The 9,732-nt window shown below is 48.7% G+C and overlaps 2 non-coding genes across 2 annotated transcripts; one reads left to right on the forward strand and one right to left on the reverse strand.

The window, feature by feature from the left end:
• The first annotated feature begins 1,144 nt into the window (after nt 1-1,144).
• On the forward strand, nt 1,145-1,216 carry TRNAQ-CUG. Its single transcript has one exon. It is a non-coding gene; the product is annotated as a tRNA-Gln (tRNA).
• A 303-nt stretch (nt 1,217-1,519) lies between these two features.
• On the reverse strand, nt 1,520-1,625 carry TRNAL-CAA. The gene is made up of 2 exons: nt 1,588-1,625; nt 1,520-1,565 (listed from the first exon to the last, which is right to left on the reverse strand). It is a non-coding gene; the product is annotated as a tRNA-Leu (tRNA).
• Between the last annotated feature and the right edge of the window lie 8,107 nt (nt 1,626-9,732).

Consider the following 9,732-nt stretch of genomic DNA (forward strand, 5'->3'; position numbering starts at 1 on the left):
TTGAACTGTGAGATGAAAATCCAATTTATTTTTGCATGGATCAGAAATGAAGGCAAACTCAAAACCACCAGAAGTAAGAATATCCTTAGGACTCCGTGCTTCCCCTGACATCGAGGGTAAGAAACCTGGGGGTTCGGCCCAGTGGAAGGTCAGTGCAAGCCCCCTCCCACCACCTGCCCCCCATCTGCCTCTCTTGTATTTGTCTTTTCCATCGCCTTCAGGCTGGAAAGTGTAGGAATTTTTCCATCTGCCAGAAAATGCCTTCATAAATGTAAAAAAGAAGGAAAGAAAGAAAGAAAGAAAGAAAGAAAGAAAGAAAGAAAAAGACAGGAAGAAAGAAAGAAAGAAAGAAAGAAAGAAAGAAAGAAAGAAAGAAAGAAAGAAAAAGAAAGAAAGAAAGAAATTAGGAGGAAGAGGCAGAGCTTTTGTTTAAAGTGGTGCTTGATTCCTTAAAAAACTACCCTAGACCCAGCAATAGCACCACTAGGTATTTATCCGAAGGATACAGGAGTGCTGATTTGAAGGGGCACAAACAGACACCCCAATGTTTATAGCAGCACCATCAACCATAGCCAAAGTATGGAAAGAGTCTAAATGTCCATCAACTGATGAATGAATAAAGAAGACGTGGTTTATATACACAATGAAATACTAGTTGGCAATGAGAAAGAATGAAATCCTGCCATTTTCAGCAACGTGGATGGAACTGGAGGGCATTATGCTGAGTGAAATAAGTCAGGCAGAGAAAGACAGATATCATATGTTTTCATTCATATATGAAATTTAAGAAACAAAACAGAGGAACATGGGGGAAGGGAAGGAAAAATAAGATAAAAACAGAGAGGGAGACCAACCATAAGAGACTCCTAAAAACAGAACAAACGGGTTACTGGAGAGGACGTGGGGGGAGGGGCTAGATGGGTGATGGGCATTAAGGAGGACACCTGTTGGGATGAGCACTGGGTGTGTATGTAAGGGATGAATTCCTGGGTTCTACTCATAAACTCTACGCTGGGTGCTAAGTAACTAGGATTTAAATCAAAACAAACAAAACTGGTGAAATGGTGTCTCATCTTCAATCGTTAGGACAAGGCCACAGAAGGAAGGTCTCAGATGGATGGTGCACAAGGCCTTTTTCACGTGGGGTTCCATGGTGTAATGGTTAGCACTCTGGACTCTGAATCCAGCGATCCGAGTTCAAATCTCGGTGGAACCTTCCTATTTCCGGTCCTTTTACATGACTTCGCTCCCAGGCCTGGACTTTTGCGTTGCTGCGTGGCCAGCCCAGGCACTCAGGGAAGGCCGTGCCCACCCAACAAAAAGCACGCCGAGGGCAGCGAGGTCGCGGGGACAGTAACCAGCACTGGGGAGTGGGTAAGGGGGTGGGCGGGAATGGGGGAAGTGGATGGGGGGGGAGGGGAAGGGAGGGGAGGGGATAGTAAGCGGACAGACTTCACGGGCCGCAGAAGGAAAGCGCAGCTCAAACCGAGGACAAAAACGGGGGAAAAAAAAAAGCATGTGTCAGAAGTGGGATTCGAACCCACGCCTCCACACGGAGACCAGAACCCTCGAACCGAGGAAGCGAAGCTTGAGTCTGGCGCCTTAGACCACTCGGCCATCCTGACACCCGGGGGTGCGCTCTGCGCGCGAACAGACTCTTTCGTCGTCTCCAGCGCGCGCCCCGTGCGCGCCCCCGGGGTTCAGTGCTGTGTGGGGTGTGTCCCTGGAGTGGAGGTGCTGCGCCCTTTCCTCGGCGGGTCGGAAACTCCGAGCTCCGGTGCTTTGCTCCCCGCCGAGGCTACGATTGGGGTCCCTCCCCGCGCTCTGCCCTCCCTGCGCCGTGGGTACCCCAGGGCGCAGGACGCTGGCACCCAGAACGACCCCAACTAGCCCTGGAGAAGCCGTTCGTCTACCAGCAGCGCAGAACGGGCGGAGCTCAGCGCGGGCGGGCGAGCGGGTGTAGACCCGGGGAGAACAGCGGCGGTCGGTGTAGACTGCAGCGGGGAGGGGCGGGGCGGGGAAGGTCTAGAACCGCCGGTAGCTTCGGGCGCGGACGCGGGAACCCGGAGCGGCAAGGAGTCGCGCCGCTGGGCTCTGGCGCCCCCTGCCCGCAGATCCCAGAGCCCGGGGACAATCCTGTTCTCCCAGAGCCCCGGGGACTTCCCTGTCCTCTCGGAGCCCCGGGGACGGTCCTGTCTTCCCAGAGCCCCGGGGACTGTCCTGTCCTCTCGGAGCCCCGGGGACGGTCCAGTTCTCCCAGAACCCTGGGGACTGTCCTGTCCTCCCAGAGCCCTGGGGGATGGTCCTCCCGGAGCCCCGGGGACGGTTCTCCTCAAGCCTGGGGACTTTCCTGTCTTCCCACAGCCCCCGGGGATGGTCCTCCCAGAGCCGCGAGGACAGTCCTCTCGGGGCCGCAGGGACGATCCTCCCAAAGCCTGGGGACTGTCCTTCCAGAGCCCCGGGGACTGTCCTCTGCATCCGCCTGGGGCCGGGGCTGGGCTGGGCTGTGCTGGCATCACAGAACAGACCCAGACCCTTGACCCTTGGAGGCCCCGCACCCACGCGGCCAGGTCCCCACATCAACCTTCTCCACCCCAGGGATTCCGCAGCTGGGCTCGTAGTCCTCACTTCAAACAGGAACCATCAGATGTCTGTGAAAATATTTCTGGAATAAAGACAAAACCAACAGGCAGGAGGTGGGACGAGAACTAAGGCGAAAGAAACACCTTCGGGAAACTGGATTTTAAAACCGTAACTAAGTCCCGAGTGACGTAGGAAACAACATTTATGAAACACGGCGAGAAGGGGAGGCGGGAAAAAAATTTAGCGTAGTGATTTCAAAGCAAGGTTGTGGAAAGCCCTGGAAGAGTGTGGTGCACGTGGAAAGCAGGAGAGGCTCCAGAAGGAAGTAGAAGGGTGTCTGCCAGCAGGTGTCAAAACCTGGGTTGCTGAGGGAGGAAAGGAAAAGATGAAGGGAAGCAGATAAAAAGGAAACACAAGGTTCTTTTCCAGAACGGAAGACTGAAATCTGAGATAAAAAGGGGCCCCCGAATGGCCTGGGTCCGGCGAGAGGAGAGCCCACAGCACAGAGCAGCATCACTAAGTACAGCAGCGTCCTCCTGTCCCACCACCGCCGGGCCTGCGGTGGGGCCTGGGCGGTGGCTGGACGTCACCCCCTGATGCCTTAACTATTACTGCTCTCACCGCCAGCCACAAAGGGGCTGAGGGGGCTGGAAACCATACACTGAGACAGGAGACTTTTAAATTTGGGGGGGAAAGTCTGAGGACACTTCTTGGCTTGTAACCCTTTGGTCTCTTGCCTGGCTCCCTAAAATCCCTCTCTTTTCAAAACTGTTAAGTTGTCTCTACTGTATTATCTGCCTACAAAATAACAGATGCTTGCAGTCAAAATAAAACACATCGCAGAAAAATGGAAGTTAGAAAGCAGACATCAGTCAGCATCTATGCCTCCTTCCAGTCCTGCTGACACGTCACACCCTTATTAATTGGGGTTAAATTTCCCTACGTATTTCTTTAGTGTGTGCACGTGTGCGCTATTCTCTTATAAAAAATTAATTCATTCCACACAATGTACCACAACTTCTTTCTAACATAGCAACTACCAGGGATGTCTTTCCACGTCGGTACACGCATGCTTTTTAACGACAGAACAACATCGAGCATGCACCGTAATTTTTAAACTAATACATTTTTGATGATTTTTTTCTGTGCTGCTTTCTTTTTAACTATTTTGGTTCTCCCTTTCTCACTAGACAAAAAAAACACAAACAAACAAGCTAGATTTGAGTAGTAAAATAAACCTGAAAATAGCAAGATACATGCTGTCTTAGAATGGAAGTGTTCAGACTCTGAGGAATGCACAAACTGTTATCTCCGAATGAAACATCTCAGGCTTCTTTTACTGTGAGAAGAGATTCCAGAGCCTGTTTGTAAACGGACCAGTATCTCTCAAAATCAAAGCGTAAATTTCTGGAACAAAACTCACTCCTTTATTCAGGCAAAACCATCACTGAAGTTTGAAGTTTAGAATAGAATACCCATTTCTCTGTGCTGAAAGGGTGCTTCACATGCTTGAGAATTCATTCGTGTCCTTAATACAACTTTTTTTAATTTGCCTTGGATAAGGAAGGTGTGCACGTGGTACAAAACTCAAAAGCTACAGAGGACTTTTCACCCCAACGCAGAAAGGCCCCCGGGGTTCCTGGGAGTCTGATCGCTTCTCTGCAGGGATTTTTGTGGGCCTGGCCAGCCCCCCACCGTGCTGTTTGCACCCCTCCCGGCCCCTCTACATCAGCATGAGGGCAAAGGACAGAAGGCGAAGAGGGCCGTTCCTCATGTGTCACTTTTACACGCTGCCCTGAAGTGCTCACCCAAGATGAGTGGTGGCAGTGCAGTTACCGGACTTGAGACACTTGGAATATTTCTGTTTTCCTCATCTTGTGTTCACGGTCGTTGTGCAGTAAGGAATCTGGCCTCATCTAAGGAGAGGTCTGGCCCTCATCTTCTCCTGGAAGTAAGCTGTAAACATATGAGGTTCCCCTAGGGACAGCAGCCCCTGTGGTCCCTGTGGGCCCCTCCCAGCACCTGCGACAGACAGACAGACAGACTCAGCCCATGGCCCACACACTCCTTGGGTTCTCTGCACAGGCACTCCTGGCTTCGGGATGCGGGAAGGTGTTGGAAAATGAAGACACAAGGACAAGACAGGCCCAGGGAGGGTTTGGCCGCAGCCATGTTTCACGTGCTATTCGGAGTGACTTCAGAGAGATGGGTGAAAGGCAAGAGGTTTCATAAAACTCTGAAATTGGGTCACAGACATTGCTAAATCAGGGCTGGTGACAGAAACTGCCAACAGCCATTTTCACCTTCCTCCTTCTTTGCCTAGGAACCCAGATGTTTATGCTGGGTCAGCAAATGTGCCCGGGAAACACTGCACTTCCCAGCCTCCTTTTGCAGGTGCCCAAGACATTTCAGTGAAAGTTGCTGTGGAGAAGAGCATTGGGAGTAGGATCCTCGAAGACCCTGTGATGATTTGTCTCAGTTTATCTGGGATGATGTGATGCGGTGTTGAGGTCTGGGAGCAAATAGTCAAGAAAGAATCTTGAACTATTTTCAGTACAAAAAGGTGGTTTTATGAAAGCACGAGGACAGGACCCGTGGGCGGTTGTGGGGTTGTGAGGAGTGACAGGTTACATACCCTCAGGTTGGGAGGGGGTCAGGGACAGCGTGAGTCTGTAAGGAATTTGGGAGCAAGGTTCCCAGGGCCTTGAGGGGCTAGCTGCTGTTAGGTCACTGACTACAGTGGAGCGAAACCTGGGTCCTGAGACCCTTCCGCTGTGTATCAGCGGCCATAAGCCTGGAGGATGATAGCAGGCATATACCTTGGGGGGGGGGGGAGGTGGAGGTAAAGGAGGTTCCCAAAGGAATTTTATATGTCAAAGTGGATGTTGGCTGATGTCCAGCTAAGGTTGCCTTTTGCCTCCAGCAAAGTGGGAACCTGGGGGCCGCTGAGCTTCCAGAGGAAGGTGGCTGTTTCAAGTACTTGTCGATGGGCTGCAATTGTAAGGAAGTTTAATTTTTCTGCATGTCTTTTGCCTTTGTTCTCCACATCCTGGGACACTTCTTATTTGAATAATGCTTTGTGCAGATTTTTGTGTGAATGTAAGTTCTCATTTCTCTGAGATAAATTCGCAATAACAGACACATTTGAGACTCCAAACTGTAGCAGCCGTTTGGTTCCCTCATAGGGGAGGCGCCCCCTGACTGCTCTGTATAAAATAACACCCCCATCACTGCTCCCTCCGCATCCTGACTCCTTTTTCACGGCATCTTCCACACGCTGCATTTATTTCTTGGTTTGCTTTTTGTCCATCTTTCTTTCTAGAAGGCAACTCTGAGCACAGAACTTTATTTTGTTCCCTGCAGTATCCTGGAGTCTGGAAGACAGTCAGGCACATCCTGGCCACTCAATAAATATTTGTTGAATGAATGAATGAGTGAATGAATGAATGAATGAATGAATCTCAGACATCTTTCCATATTCGTGTACTAAGATGTAACTCATTCCTTTGGGTACATACATAGTATTCCATGGCGGGTGTGCATTCAGTGTCTTCCATCAACCCATCCCCTCATGAAGCCTATTTATGTCGGTTCCAATGTTTTACAAACCCAAACAATGTTCGAATTATAGTCCTTATATAATCCATCATCTCTGTGCAGAGGGGGCAGAAGTGGACTGGATAGTTCAAAGAGTATGTGTATTAAGATTTTTTTAGCCATTGCCAAATTGTTCTCAACAATGTTCTCCCAGCTTACACCCCGCGTCGTCCTCGAATGCCTCATTCTCACCAATACCCAGTATTGCAGTTTTCTAATCTTTACTAATCTCATAGATACAAAGCATCACATTTCATCTCATTAACTTTGAGCTGAACTTTTCACATGTTTATGAACCAGTTGTTCTTCTTCCTACACTGTCTTCTCAGCGTTTTCTTTTTGTCTCTTCTCAGTTATATTCGTGAAAGTATTTTGTCTCTCAAGGAAATTCATCCTTTGTGTTATTTGCTAAAAGTACTTTTTCCTAATTTTCCTTCATTATTTGACTATTCGTTTGAGAGGAGGGAAAGGGGCAGAAAGGGAGACAGAATCCCAAGCAGGCTCTGTGCTGTCAGCACAGAGCCCGACCTTGGGACTCAAACCCACAGACTGGAAGGTCATGACCTGAGTTGAGATCAAGAGTCAGACACTTAACTGACCGAGCCACCTGGGGGCCCTGATTGCTCAGCTGTTTAAAGGTACTTTCCTGGGGTCGCCTGGGTGGCTCAGTCGGTTAAACGTCTGACTTCAGCTCAGGTCATGATCTCACAGTCCGTGAGTTCGAGCCCCTCGTCGGGCTCTGGGTTGATGGCTCAGAGCCTGGAGCCTGCTTCCGATTCTGTGTCTCCCTCTCTCTCTGCCCCTCTCCCGTTCATGCTCTCTGTCTCAAAAATAAATAAACGTTAAAAAAAAATAAATAAAGGTACTTTCCTGTACAGAAGTCAGTCGATTTTTACTTTTATGTAACCAAATGTATCCGTTTGATGGATGGCTTCTGGGTTTGTGGTCCTATTTAGAAAGACCTTCCTCTAGACAACATTTTTTTAAATCTTTTTTTTTAAAAGAGCTTTCATTGATTTGTTTTTTAAAATTTAAATCTTTCACTGATCTGAAATATAATTTGGTGTAATAAGAAGATGAGATTTTCTCCCCAAACAGGATCATTTGTTGAAGGTAGGACACCAGTCTGAACTTTCCCTTTTATCCAAACTGAACTCTTACTCTGATTTGGGTCCACAGGCCAGCTTCTATTTTGTCCCATTGATCTGGCCATCTATTCCTTAATTATCCTAGCCTTGTGTTTCTCCTGACTGGTCTTTATTTTTATTTTCCAGACTAACTTTGGCGTCACATGCTGAAGGCAGATAAGAGGAGCGGAGGAAGCAGAAATACCTTAGGCATCACCAGGCCCTACTCAGTTTGGAGCCCAGAGAAAGAGCAATCCAAGAAGGGAAGGGGTCAACCCTGTCAAATGCCTCAAAACCTGTAAGGTAAAGACTGATGTGTCCTCTGGGTTTAGCTAATATTAGGAGCTCATATTTAGCAGCTAGATTGAGTAAAGAGAGTAGGTAGGAATTTATTTTAAAATAAAATAGCTTAGGGGCACCCAGGTGGTCCAGTCTAATACGCATCTGACTCTTGATTTCGTGCTTAGGTCAGGATCTCACAGTTCGTGAGTTTGAGCCCCCACATCTGGCTCTGTACTGACTGGTCCTCCCCTGCTGGCTCCTGCTTGCGAGCATGCTCTCTCTCTCTCTCTCTGTCCCTCTTTCCCTCAAAATAGAGAAAAAAAGAAAAAGAAAATTGTTTATTAATAAAAACTGTATATTATTACTTAGGGTTGGTTTTAGTTGCATATGCAGACAGTCCAAGTAAGTGGCTTCAATAAGACAGTGGCTTTAGCGGACCATGAAGTCTGCTGCAGACACTCTGCAGTGTGTAAGGACCCAGGCTTAGTCGCCTTTCCACTACACCCTCCTAGTCGGCTTCTGGTGTTCCAGATTGCTTCCTGGTCCAGGACAGCCGCTCAAGCTCCTATCATCTCGTGCACATTCCAGGCTGGAAGAAGGAAGGACAAAGGTTAATCCCAGGGTCACAGTGCAGTTCGTTAGGCTCTAAGGGGAAGCCTGGAGGCCAGCACAGAGGAGGCCATGCCCAGCTGTGGGGAGGGTCAGAGGCCTGTCTGCCGCACTCCTTGAGAAGCCCCCGGTGGCACACCAGGACAGGAAGCTCCTGGTCAAATAAGGAAGGGAGCCCCCAAACCCTGCTTCCAAGAATCCCCGCCCCAAGCAAGGGATTCTCCACAGCCTTGTTAACAACTGTCAATAAAAGGCAGAAACCCAACCCCAGGGCATGCAGCTAACAGGCTTGCACCCTGTGTCCTCTGGCTCTCTCCCTACAGGCAGCTCTCTCCATCCATCCCTGTCTCCGGCTCTCCCAACTCTGTCTTCAATAAACTTTCCTGCTGTGTTGCTCGTCCACTGTGTTGCCTCTGCCCTTGAATTCTTTCTCCTGATGAGACCAAGAACCTTTGGTGACAACTTTGGGCGGGGCTGGGTTGAGGCCCCAGGGCCTGGAGTCTCCCCGGTTCACCTGATAACAACATATCCATAACCAGTTGGACAAGGTAACACTGCCTTCAGGAGGTACTTTCGCACTGGCAGCAAAGGGCCCAGGAAGTGTCTTTTATTGAGCATATTGAGCAATCTGGAATAAAATTGGAAGGTACGAGTGGAGACTGGCTGTAAAATATTATTCTGTTCAGACAGAAAGGCACTTATTAAAATAAATATGTGTACCAGAGCCCCAAACTGGAGACCAGGAGGTCAGTTTCTTCTGCAGAGATATTTTTACAATCTTTAGTTTTCAACACTTAAAAGTCATTAAAGTTTCGTATAAAACTCTAGATTCCTGCCTTCTCTTGAGCTAAAACTTTGGCAGTATGCTGGGCCCGCATTTTCAACGGCAATCTTTAGTGAGAGAGGAGAGTATCTGCCTCTTGGAAGGGACATCTGTCCTACAGTTAGTCACTGTCCCCATTTTGCCTATTGGTTCCTGGTCTGGGCTACCTAGTAAATTCCCCTCTTGCCTCTGGGCACCTGGGTGGCTCAGTCCATTAGGCATCTGACTCTTGATTTCCACTCAGGTCATGGTCTTGTGGTTCATGGGACGGAGCCCCACGTCCGGCTCTGTGCTGAGCATGGGGCCTGCTTAAGATTGTCTCTCTCTGCCCCCCCCCCCCCAACTCACACTCTCTCTCCTTTCTTTCTCTCTCCAAATAAAATAATAATTTTTTTAAAAGTCTCCCTTTTGCCTCTAATAGGCATGTGTGTTTGAACGCTGGTCACTTTACAACGGAATAAATAACAAATTATTTTTAGTCTGATTAGAGCAAGTCGAAATAGAGAGCATAGACAGTCTGGAGAGGACTCTCCTCTTTGAAGTACTTTAGCGTCTGGTATCAGTTTCCTATTTATGAAGTATGTTGGGCTGTGTGAGGGCTAAAGTCACTTCCTACTTTAAAAGTATGCTTAGGGGGTAAAATGGGGAAACATTGGGCGGGGGGATGAAAAAAGAAAGAAAGAAAAAAGTATGTCCTGCTTTAGAACTTTG

The sequence above is a fragment of the Panthera leo genome, chromosome B2 (assembly GCF_018350215.1).
Source record: "Panthera leo isolate Ple1 chromosome B2, P.leo_Ple1_pat1.1, whole genome shotgun sequence".
Taxonomy (NCBI): Eukaryota; Metazoa; Chordata; class Mammalia; order Carnivora; family Felidae; genus Panthera; species Panthera leo.